General features: G+C 41.7%; 1 protein-coding gene across 1 annotated transcript in view; it reads right to left on the minus strand.

The window, feature by feature from the left end:
- The window catches only part of LOC306913025 (uncharacterized protein), a 126,038-nt gene extending 120,744 nt beyond the window's left edge, over window positions 1-5,294 (minus strand). The window contains exon 1 of the mRNA XM_079489524.1: window positions 5,188-5,294. The gene's annotated coding sequence lies outside the window, so the exon portion shown is untranslated. The remainder of the gene's footprint in view (window positions 1-5,187) is intronic.
- Between the last annotated feature and the right edge of the window lie 4,503 nt (window positions 5,295-9,797).

Below are 9,797 nucleotides of genomic sequence, written 5' to 3' on the forward strand. Positions count from 1 at the left end.
AAACCCAAATGCAGTAGATTCAAACTATAGGATCCATCACTGTGTCCGCAACACAGACATTCATTCATTGCCAAATTGAAAAGGCGTATCTCCCCCCTCAGGGCCCTCAGAGGTAGTTTGTGGCGTGGTCCATTGCTGGGAGTAGACCAAACAGCAGGCAGAGAACAGCATTGTTTGGGGAACACAAGAGGAAATGGATGATGGATTTTCTGTGCTTCCTAAGTTCCTGGATCCTTGACAGAAGTCTGAGAGTGAACTACAGCAGTGGTTAACCAGTGGGAACCTCTGCTTTAGTTCGCTCACTGCAGAATTCTGTCGAGGGGTCCTTGGGGGGATTCCAGGGGGTCCTCAGGGCAATGTGAAATATAGTATCAAAATCGGTTTACCACTGAGTAGTATGATATTTGAAAATAGCCTATCTACAAGATCACATTATGTACTATTCAAATAGCCACCATTGTTGTGTGATATTTTGCGTTGCAGTCGCTCGCTACTGTGCATGTACAACTATCAGCAGATTGTAAGGGAAGAGAGGTGGCTCACTCCTCTTTAGCTTAGTTACATTGAACACTGGAAAAACTATGGAACACCAAAAAATAATTCCAAAAATCATCAGTGTTTACTTGCCGATTCGATTACGATTACTGAATTAGTTGGCAACTAATTGAATAATCGATTTGATTAATCGATGTGTGTGTGTGTGTGAGTGAGTGAATAAGATCAGAGCAGATTATGGAAAAGGAGATGCAAACGCTCATAAAGTGGAAGGGAGGAGAGGAAGAAAGGACAGAGGATGCAGGGAAGGTGGTGAACATGAGTGAGTGAGTGAGTGAGCAAGAACACAACACCAGATATCTATCTAAACACCTGAAAGTGACCCAAGCGCTCTGTCTTCTGGTCTGTGCAATGTAAAATAAGAGCACTGTTTGTTTACCTATAATATGCTGTTTTTGCTGTTGCTAACACTTATATTTACTTATTATAAAATAACAAGTGTGAACCCATAGTCATATTTTTGTAACGCACAAAAAGTTAAAAACCCCCAGAAAGTTAAAAAAAAAGTGTTAAATTAAAATGTTATTTATCATTTTATAATGGACGATTTATTTTCGGGCAAGTAGGCGTGACCTATGGGCAAGTAGAACGTGACCTGTACTTCCCCGAAGGTCAAGTGCCTCTGAAACCTTAGTGTCAACCCTGAGATGATACTATGAGTTCTGTATAGGCCTTAAGAAACAGGAGATGATACTATCAGTAACGCATAGGCTTAAGAAACACAATAGGCGTAGTCCTACCTGCTCAGTCACCTGTCCCAATAAATACTACATAGCCATTACAAAACAGTCCAGTTAGAAATACTAATATTAATAGACCCTGCTGTACTTCTCCTACCCTGTAACTCTGTGTTGCCTCTTTGGGTAGAGAGCCCACCTGGGCAGCAGAAGGTGCCAGGTTCGATTCCCGACTCCGGCAATGTGTCTGTTTCATAGACAGAGTATATAAAGGATAGAGACCGAACTGGAGCGTTAGCCCCCCCCCCCCCCCCCTGCTATTAATTTCAGTGGAAGTTTAGCCTAGCCTAGCCCCGGACCTCAAACTTTTCACGTGACGTCATGAACGTCCGTCCACTTCAATTAAGTGCTGCAATTCCACATTTCGCCAGTAGGTAGTGGCATCTTCAATGTTGGATAGCCTTACTGGGGGCTTGGTCTGTCTAGGTGTCCCTGAGCATGACACTTCCTGTACTCCCTGATGCTAGTCCACATGCAAGTCCTGGAACCTGTACTCCCCACATGGAATTCCTGAGGACATATACATTGCACAACAACATACTCACTGCACACAGAAGGTCTTACAGCAGTCACAGGTAACTAATTTCATAAGCCTTTTCTGTACACCAACTACACATGATGGATGAAGATAGCCAGGTCATTCTAGGTCCAAGTATGATGTTTCCAGTCAGTCTGTATTGAATAATTCATTCATTCGTAGGAAGTTGGGAACAACATACATAATACTTATGGTCTTATTGTTGTGTGCATCCTCCATTGTTCTCTATCTGTTGATTTTGTTCACTAACATTCCAAGACAAACCTCAACACATTCCAAACGTCAGTGATCTAGTCTAGTGCTCTCTGAAGAAGCACATTCCTTTCCAAATCATCTTCTCACTTCCCTAAGCTTGTAGAGTCCTGGAAAGGGTTTATGAATCCCTCCCATCCCGATTGACTCATAGATTTACCACTGAGAAATCTCTGAGAATCTCTGAGAAAGTATACACTTATTTAAGAAGGGGAATAACACTTGGTCAAATTTGTTCCTACTTCCTACAGACAAGGACATCTTGGTCTCTAGACTCTAGAGCTGTGAAGGTTCATCTACCAATGCTAGAGGAAAGACATTAGGGGCGTGTGATAAAGCACAGCAGTACTGTAAATCAATGGAATACATCAACATTTTGGTGACTAAGCACTTCATCAATCCATGCTTGTGCGGTAAAAAAAAAAGCTGATATGTAGGTTTCAATCCTGTGGATTCTGTATTTTGTGTAAGAGTCTAAGAGATTGTGTAAAGTTATCTTTATGTACCGTCCAACAAGCATCTGCATCTTGCCTCCGCGTTAGCATTCAATATGGCACACCCTGGCCAAAATCAAAAGATCTATTATCACTTTGACACTCATAATGACTGATTTTATCTCTATGAAAAACACATAATCTGTACTGCACAGCCAGGTCTGCATGTTGTAGCCTGCAGGCAAACACTGTCTTTATTGGAGAATAAAGAAAGATATTAAAGGTCTGCACACTGGATGATGCTCCAAAACTTTAAAAGGTTTTGGTTCCTTCCTTTACAGTTTACACCATTGGACGTGACGTTTGGAAACATCATGTGACTAGTGAACTAACCAACTCTGTAATGAAGCTATTACAAAGTAAATGCAGGTTTTACGGGAAATTGGGCCAAATACATGGTTTTAAGTACTTGTACTCTTTGGCATCAGGGACTAACAATTAAAAGGTTGGCCCTGCAGCCACAGGGGCTAAACACAGCTACTCAACACTGAAAACCCCAGCATGGCTCACTCTCTATTCATTGCAGTACACAGGATTCTATTGGCAAACAGCTAGTCAAAGTTGAGTGGGCATAGTCATACTCAGACAGGAAATAGGGTATAGCTGGTATAGGTAAATAAATCACCCTTGTGTGAAGTGAGGGCGCTCTTATCATCATAATATATCATCACATACATTCCGTGTTCAGCTAGTCAAATCATCACATTCCGTGGCCACACACACACACACACACACACACACACACACACACACACACACACACACACACACACACACACACACACACACACACACACACACACACACACACACACACACACACACACACACACACACACACACACACACAATTCCATATTCTAAAGTAAAAAATAAAAGAATAATCATTCATTTGATCTAGCAAACTCAAGAGTGCATTTCTCAGCACCAACCGCGGCCCATATAGATAAAGAGAAAGTTTTACAGCATATTAGGCTGCAATATTCATATTAAAATCATATACATTCGACATTCGAAATCATTCGAAATTCATTCGAATCCATGTGGTGTTTTAAAAGGAATATTCGAATGTCATTTTTGGTCAAGTCTGGCAGCAGTCACACACACACACAGCTTCACATACTTGTATCACGTTAACATCAACACTATGTCACAATTTTGAAGGAGTGGGTTAATGCCTTTTAGAAGAGGTAGGAAAACGTGGTGGCTGTAATTGGAAAGATCTGGTCTATATAATGGCTGGCAGTGGGTCGTATTTGGAACGTGGCAGCAATGGTGCCTGAAATGCCAGCCATAGACATGCCTTTCAAAAATCCTTATGAACACAATATAAGCTCAAGACAATGTTTACACTAAACACCTCTGATTCCTGCATCACTAATCTGAGGATCATAGAACATTATAGACAGAGGGAGAGGCAGAGAGTGAGAGAGAGAGAGAGAGAGAGATGCTTCTAATAATAAAGATAATCCTCTTTTCTTTGCCATTCCTCTCATCATGCCTATACATTTCCATGGCAGAATCCATTCAAATATTGTGGTGACAATGACAGATAAAAGGTGAATGAGTAATGAGTAAATGTGTGAGTGTTAACAGTGAAGTGTGTGTGCGCGACTGTGCTTGTGTGCGTCACTTGTAATATCTGACAAAGCGAAAGTACGACTAGAGTTTTCAAACCATGGGGGAAATGCAGGTGTCAGTAACAAGGTTCAAACACAGGAGGGCAGGGCCAGGGGCACAGGGTCAAATAAAACAGTTCAGCCTTATACCATTAAGCTTGGGTTCTGGCACTAAATATCTGCATTGAGTATGTTGTAATAATATGTATTGTACAGTACTCTAAGGGGACAACACTTTGTGAAGTATAATGGTATGCAGTAGTAGTAACAACAATAATAAAATGATTATTATTCAATACTAAACAAAGGCAGGTTTTCTACCAGAATAAAAAAGCATATATTCCCATATGAACATAAGATTTCAAGAATGATTAATAATCACATACATCATTATTAACCCGGAAGTATCCTGGTAAGGGGATGCAATCAATGCACAAATATGTATGTATGAGCATCAAATCAATACTGCTGCGAACATGTATAGCAGTAGCAATAGTAGTAAAGTAAAGCCAGGGCAAAGGGTAATCGGGGTGAATACAATTGCCCCATAAATATGTATGGAGATTGAAGAGACTCTTTATTTAGTAATTTATTGCAGTTTTGTTAGACTTTTTTCACACAGACTGGCCAGTAGAAAAGTAGCCATGAGACACCACTCAAAACTAAGGCATGACGTGAGAGAGAGAGAGAGAGAGAGAGAGAGAGAGAGAGAGAGAGAGAGAGAGAGAGAGAGAGAGAAAGAGACTTGCATAACTTTGCACAGCACTGCTGCTCCTGCGCTGCTGTGACAGAGCAGTGTGCACGGTCACACACACTAGTCCAGTGACTAGTCCACCCCTATGAGATCACTCATCCAAAATCAACGTCATTTCACTGCTTTAAATCAACGACCCGTACGCCAAGGGAAGCACCGTCTGCCGCAAACGGCGTCGTATGTCTTCACGGCCATCCCAGACAAGAAACCCAGTTGTTTATGTTTAAGTTTTACTCACCGTTTGTTGATAGTTTTTCTGGACAGTTTTGTCGGGAGTCTCCAAGCGTTCGCTGACTGTCACCACACTGTTCCTCCCTCCCGTGAATGCAGTTCGGTGACCGCAAGCGCAAACTTGACGTTGCCCTCCCCGCAGCCGGGCTCCCCTCCAATCAAATCCCCGGGTTGGTGATTGGCGGTAGATGTATCCAATCGTAAAGCTGAATGGACACGCACCGACGGGGTTTCCATCCAATCGTTGCGCGGCCCCGGTCAGGCCTGCACGCTAAAAAACAAACGCCCATGCAAGATTCAGAATCCGTGGAGTCACGATCCCATAGCCCGGAGGGACTGCACGGCGACTATTCACCATACGCTATTCACGCACATTACCAGAGCTGTTATCTGTCATGTCAATTCAAAAGAGATTTATTGGCATGAGTAAACATACGTTTATATTGCCAAAGCAAGTGTCAAAATATAATAACTGCTGAAAAAACTTAGGAAAGTATACAGTTGGAGGGGGTACACAGCATTTTGTAAACAGCTATGTCACATTGCGTAGTTATACTGTTATACAGGGACAGGGTATACTATAAAGCTTTTTTGAAACAAATAGCAGAATTTGCAGTTACTTTGGTACAAATAGCATAGCATCATTGTTTTCTCAAAACTATTTAAAATAGTACAAAAACCCTCAGAGCTATATTTATTTATGTTTTTGTTTTACCCTGTCTTACTCTTAACGTCTCAAATCAATTATGTTAATTTTGTATAGGCACCAATTGCGCAGTGTTGTTGAAATGTCGTATTGGCTTTTATTGCCTTGTCTGGCTTGACCGTTTATTTAGTTGTATTATTATTCATCCACGTCATGTAGGCTATATATTATGCATCATATATATATTGTTCAGTCATATATTTTAGCCATTTATTCTGTTTACAATAGGCTATAGCCTAATACACTGTAGGCCTATATATAACTACATCATGGTGACTAAGGTGTATATGAATGAATGGATGGATGGAGGCTGGAGCTTTTTAGTCAGTTGTTGCCTATACAGTTCCAACTAACCAATCATAGCGCGATTGCCCTTCGGGCAATGAGATTGTCGTTTCTCGCCACTATACACGCTTTTGACCGACAAGCGGCCCATCCATTGAATACGTTTTCTCCTTTTACGGAACAGTGTGGGTCCAATCGCTGGCAGGGTCAGATTCGGACCTAGTCTGAATACGGCCACACAACCCAGCAAGATCCTTAGACGAAGAATTATCTTTATTCTAATCTAGGAAATGTTTTGATTTGATTTTTTTCAGATGACTGATATTTCTCTTCAGAATAAAACTTTGACTTTATTTAATAATGTTATTAAAATAAATGAAAAACAACATTATCTAAATGCATTGAACTTGAATCTGTGAGATGCTTTGCAAAAGTCTGACTCCGATCATCTGTTTGTATTCAACGGCCTTTGTCGCCCTCATGTGGACAAAATTAATTAATACAAGTGGATCGAAGTTTTTGAGTGGTGCAACCACTCCCTTACGGACTGTGTGTGTGTGTGTGTGTGTGTGTGTGTGTGTGTGTGTGTGTGTGTGTGTGTGTGTGTGTGTGTGTGTGTGTGTGTGTGTGTGTGTGTGTGTGTGTGTGTGTGTGTGTGTGTGTGTGTGTGTGTGTGTGTGTGTGTGTGTGTGGGTGGCTGGCTGGCTGGCTGGCTGGGTGGGTGCCTGCCTGTCTGGCTGGCTGGGTATGAGCACGAAAACAGCATGGTTGTTTTTCACCACCTGTGTGCAACCTAACACACACACACGCACATATTAACTGTATATGATGATTTCGGGTGTGCCAGTACAGTACAGTGACAGTACAGTACAGTACAGTAGAGGGTACAGTAGAGGGACCGGCATACGGTAACTGGAACTGTACGGGTACAGGCTTTAGTTCCGACATACTATTGGTCCGACCTACCTCAAACCCTAACCTAACCATAACCGCAAGCATGGGAGCAGCACATGTTCGACCGCATGTCCGACCGTTGTTTCCGCATGTCAGACCTTTGGTGTGTCAGATCTGCGTGTGCATCCCGAATGTACAAGGTTTGATGAGGTCGGATCAACATATGGAATGTCAGAACAGGTCAGCTCCATGGAGATCTAAGGGTGGCAGCCTTGAGGGTCCAGGTAGGGCCAGGCCTTCATTTTCGGGCCTGTTGAGAACTCTAGTTTTCGCCGGCTGCCGGACGCGGCTGCACTAATAACTTTGGGGCAGGGCCGTCCGTTTAAATGGACAGGTATCAGTCAAAAGGGAGACATCAAGAGGAAGGATGGATGGGGAACTTCAGGGGAAGGAGCAACATAATGGAATGTCAGAACAGGTCAGGAGATCTAAGGGTTTGAGGTTTGAGGTCAGATCAAGCCCCCAGTAAAGCTATCCAACGTTGAAGATGCCACTACCTACTGGCACTGCCGCTACCTACTGCCACTATACCTACTGGAACTGCAGCACGTTCATGGAGGTTGGACGGACGTTCATACTTCATAGCGTCATCATGTGCGTCATCCCAGGACCTCAAATTTGAGGTCCGGGCTTAACTTCCGCTCACTCGAGCCATTGAGTTATAATTGTACTTCCAGCAGTCTTCCGGGTGCTTAAAAACGCCACTGAGCAACTTTCATCGAAATGAATAGCAGAGGGCAGGGCTAACGCTCCGGTTCGGTCTCTATCCTTTTATTACTCTATGGGTCAGATGTAGAGTTGCTGGCCAATATTGATGACATTAGGGATCTCCATATATGGGCTTAATATTGATGACATCAGGGATCTCCATACATCAGGGATCTCAATCCCTGATGTCACGTGATGTCACGAGGCATGACCTGACCATATATAGTCATGCCTGGGGTGACCAACCAACCAAACAACTGACGGGAAATGCATGCGGTCTCAATTAAATACTTAATTTATGTGTCATTGCATAGGCTACTGTAGAGTAGAAGTGCAATTGCATTATACATGTTGCAGTCTCATAATATAATATAGACTCTTAGCCATATAGGACAGACCATATATTTTCAGAGAGCAGTTGGCATATGCAAGGCGGATTAGGAGATCAAAAGGCAGTTAAAACTGAGACCTGTTGTTGACCAGATTGTCATTAAATGTGGACCGGCTTCACATTTTCCACGACTGTGAATTCCATTCCAAGTTCTTTGTTAATAAATAATGATGTTCCCTAATTCCTGCACAATGCCAGTGAAAATGTGCATAGCCTGCAGCCCTGCACTCCATTTTGTATTTCTTTTCCCAGACAAACATTAATTCTTATATACAGTACTCACTATACCACACATAACTCTAATTACTCGTTTTTATTTACAAAATATGTAATTTACTGGATACATTTATTTTATGCTGTGGTGGAAAGTAACAGTACATTTTGTACTTACTTACAATTTGGAGGTACCGGTATTTGTATGTACTTGAGTATTTCCAATATCAATAGGCTACTTGTACTTCTACTCCACTACATCTCAGAGGCAAATATTGTACTTTTCCTCCACTACATTTATTTGAAAACTTCAGTTACTAGTTACTTGATTATTATTACAAAACATACACTTCAACCCTATACTGTAGATCTACAAGTTCACAATGCATCGCATCGCGACACAGCTTGTAGATGGGCTATTTTCAAAATATTTGTATTCATTTGAAAACTTTAAATGGCACAGTGAGTACTTTCTACTTGTGGTACTTTAATTACATTTTGATGCCAATGCCTTTTATTTGTAAGGGAGTAGTTCTACATTGCAGTATTGATACTTTTAAGTAAAACATTTGACTACATTTTCCACCACTGCATTCATGTGAAGGCACCTGTCCTTTCTGGCTGTTTGAGTGCAAACCTCTGGAACCATGATAGCAGACAACATAATATGCCACTGTTTTCTTATCCACTTTTATTTTCCATTAAACCAGGCTATAGTATTATTAACATAATTGCATCACTGTCATCATTTAATGGATCATCAGTGTTGTCAGACATCATATTACTATGGTCAAGTACTTACAATAATGAACAGTGTAAAGTATTAAGACTGGTCAAGTGCATTGTACAGAAGAAACAATATATATCAAAGGCTTGACGTAGGGGAAAGTCATTTGTGACAGCATTCCTCCATTGACTTTTCCTCTTCAAATTCCAAATGAAACAAACTCACCTACCTCAGCTCACTGTGGACTTTCGTGATTAGGAGAGGTCTGAACCGCTGGAAAAGTATTACCCAAGCACATTGTCATTATGGATTTCTTTTTACGTGCTTGAGTAATTCGAAAACCATGTTTTAATGTCCCTTTAATGAATGTAATAGGATCCTAGGTTCCATATTAAATTCGAAGTTGAAACATTTTAATTTCTCTCCAAATCGTACCCAGTGCCAACAGTGGGAGACAGAGATGACATGGAGCTCTGGGGCCCTCTTCAGCTACAAACAATGAAGTCTAAATGACCCCATTTACACTGAATTCACACCAACAGCAGAAAGGGGGATTCCACCAAATGGATGTGTCCGAGTTGTGAGTGGCACCCTTGTAAATAAGCGACTTGTGGCAAAGCGTGTGCTCAGCTG

This window comes from Electrona antarctica (genome assembly GCF_951216825.1).
Source record: "Electrona antarctica genome assembly, chromosome: 20".
Lineage (NCBI taxonomy): Eukaryota > Metazoa > Chordata > Actinopteri > Myctophiformes > Myctophidae > Electrona > Electrona antarctica.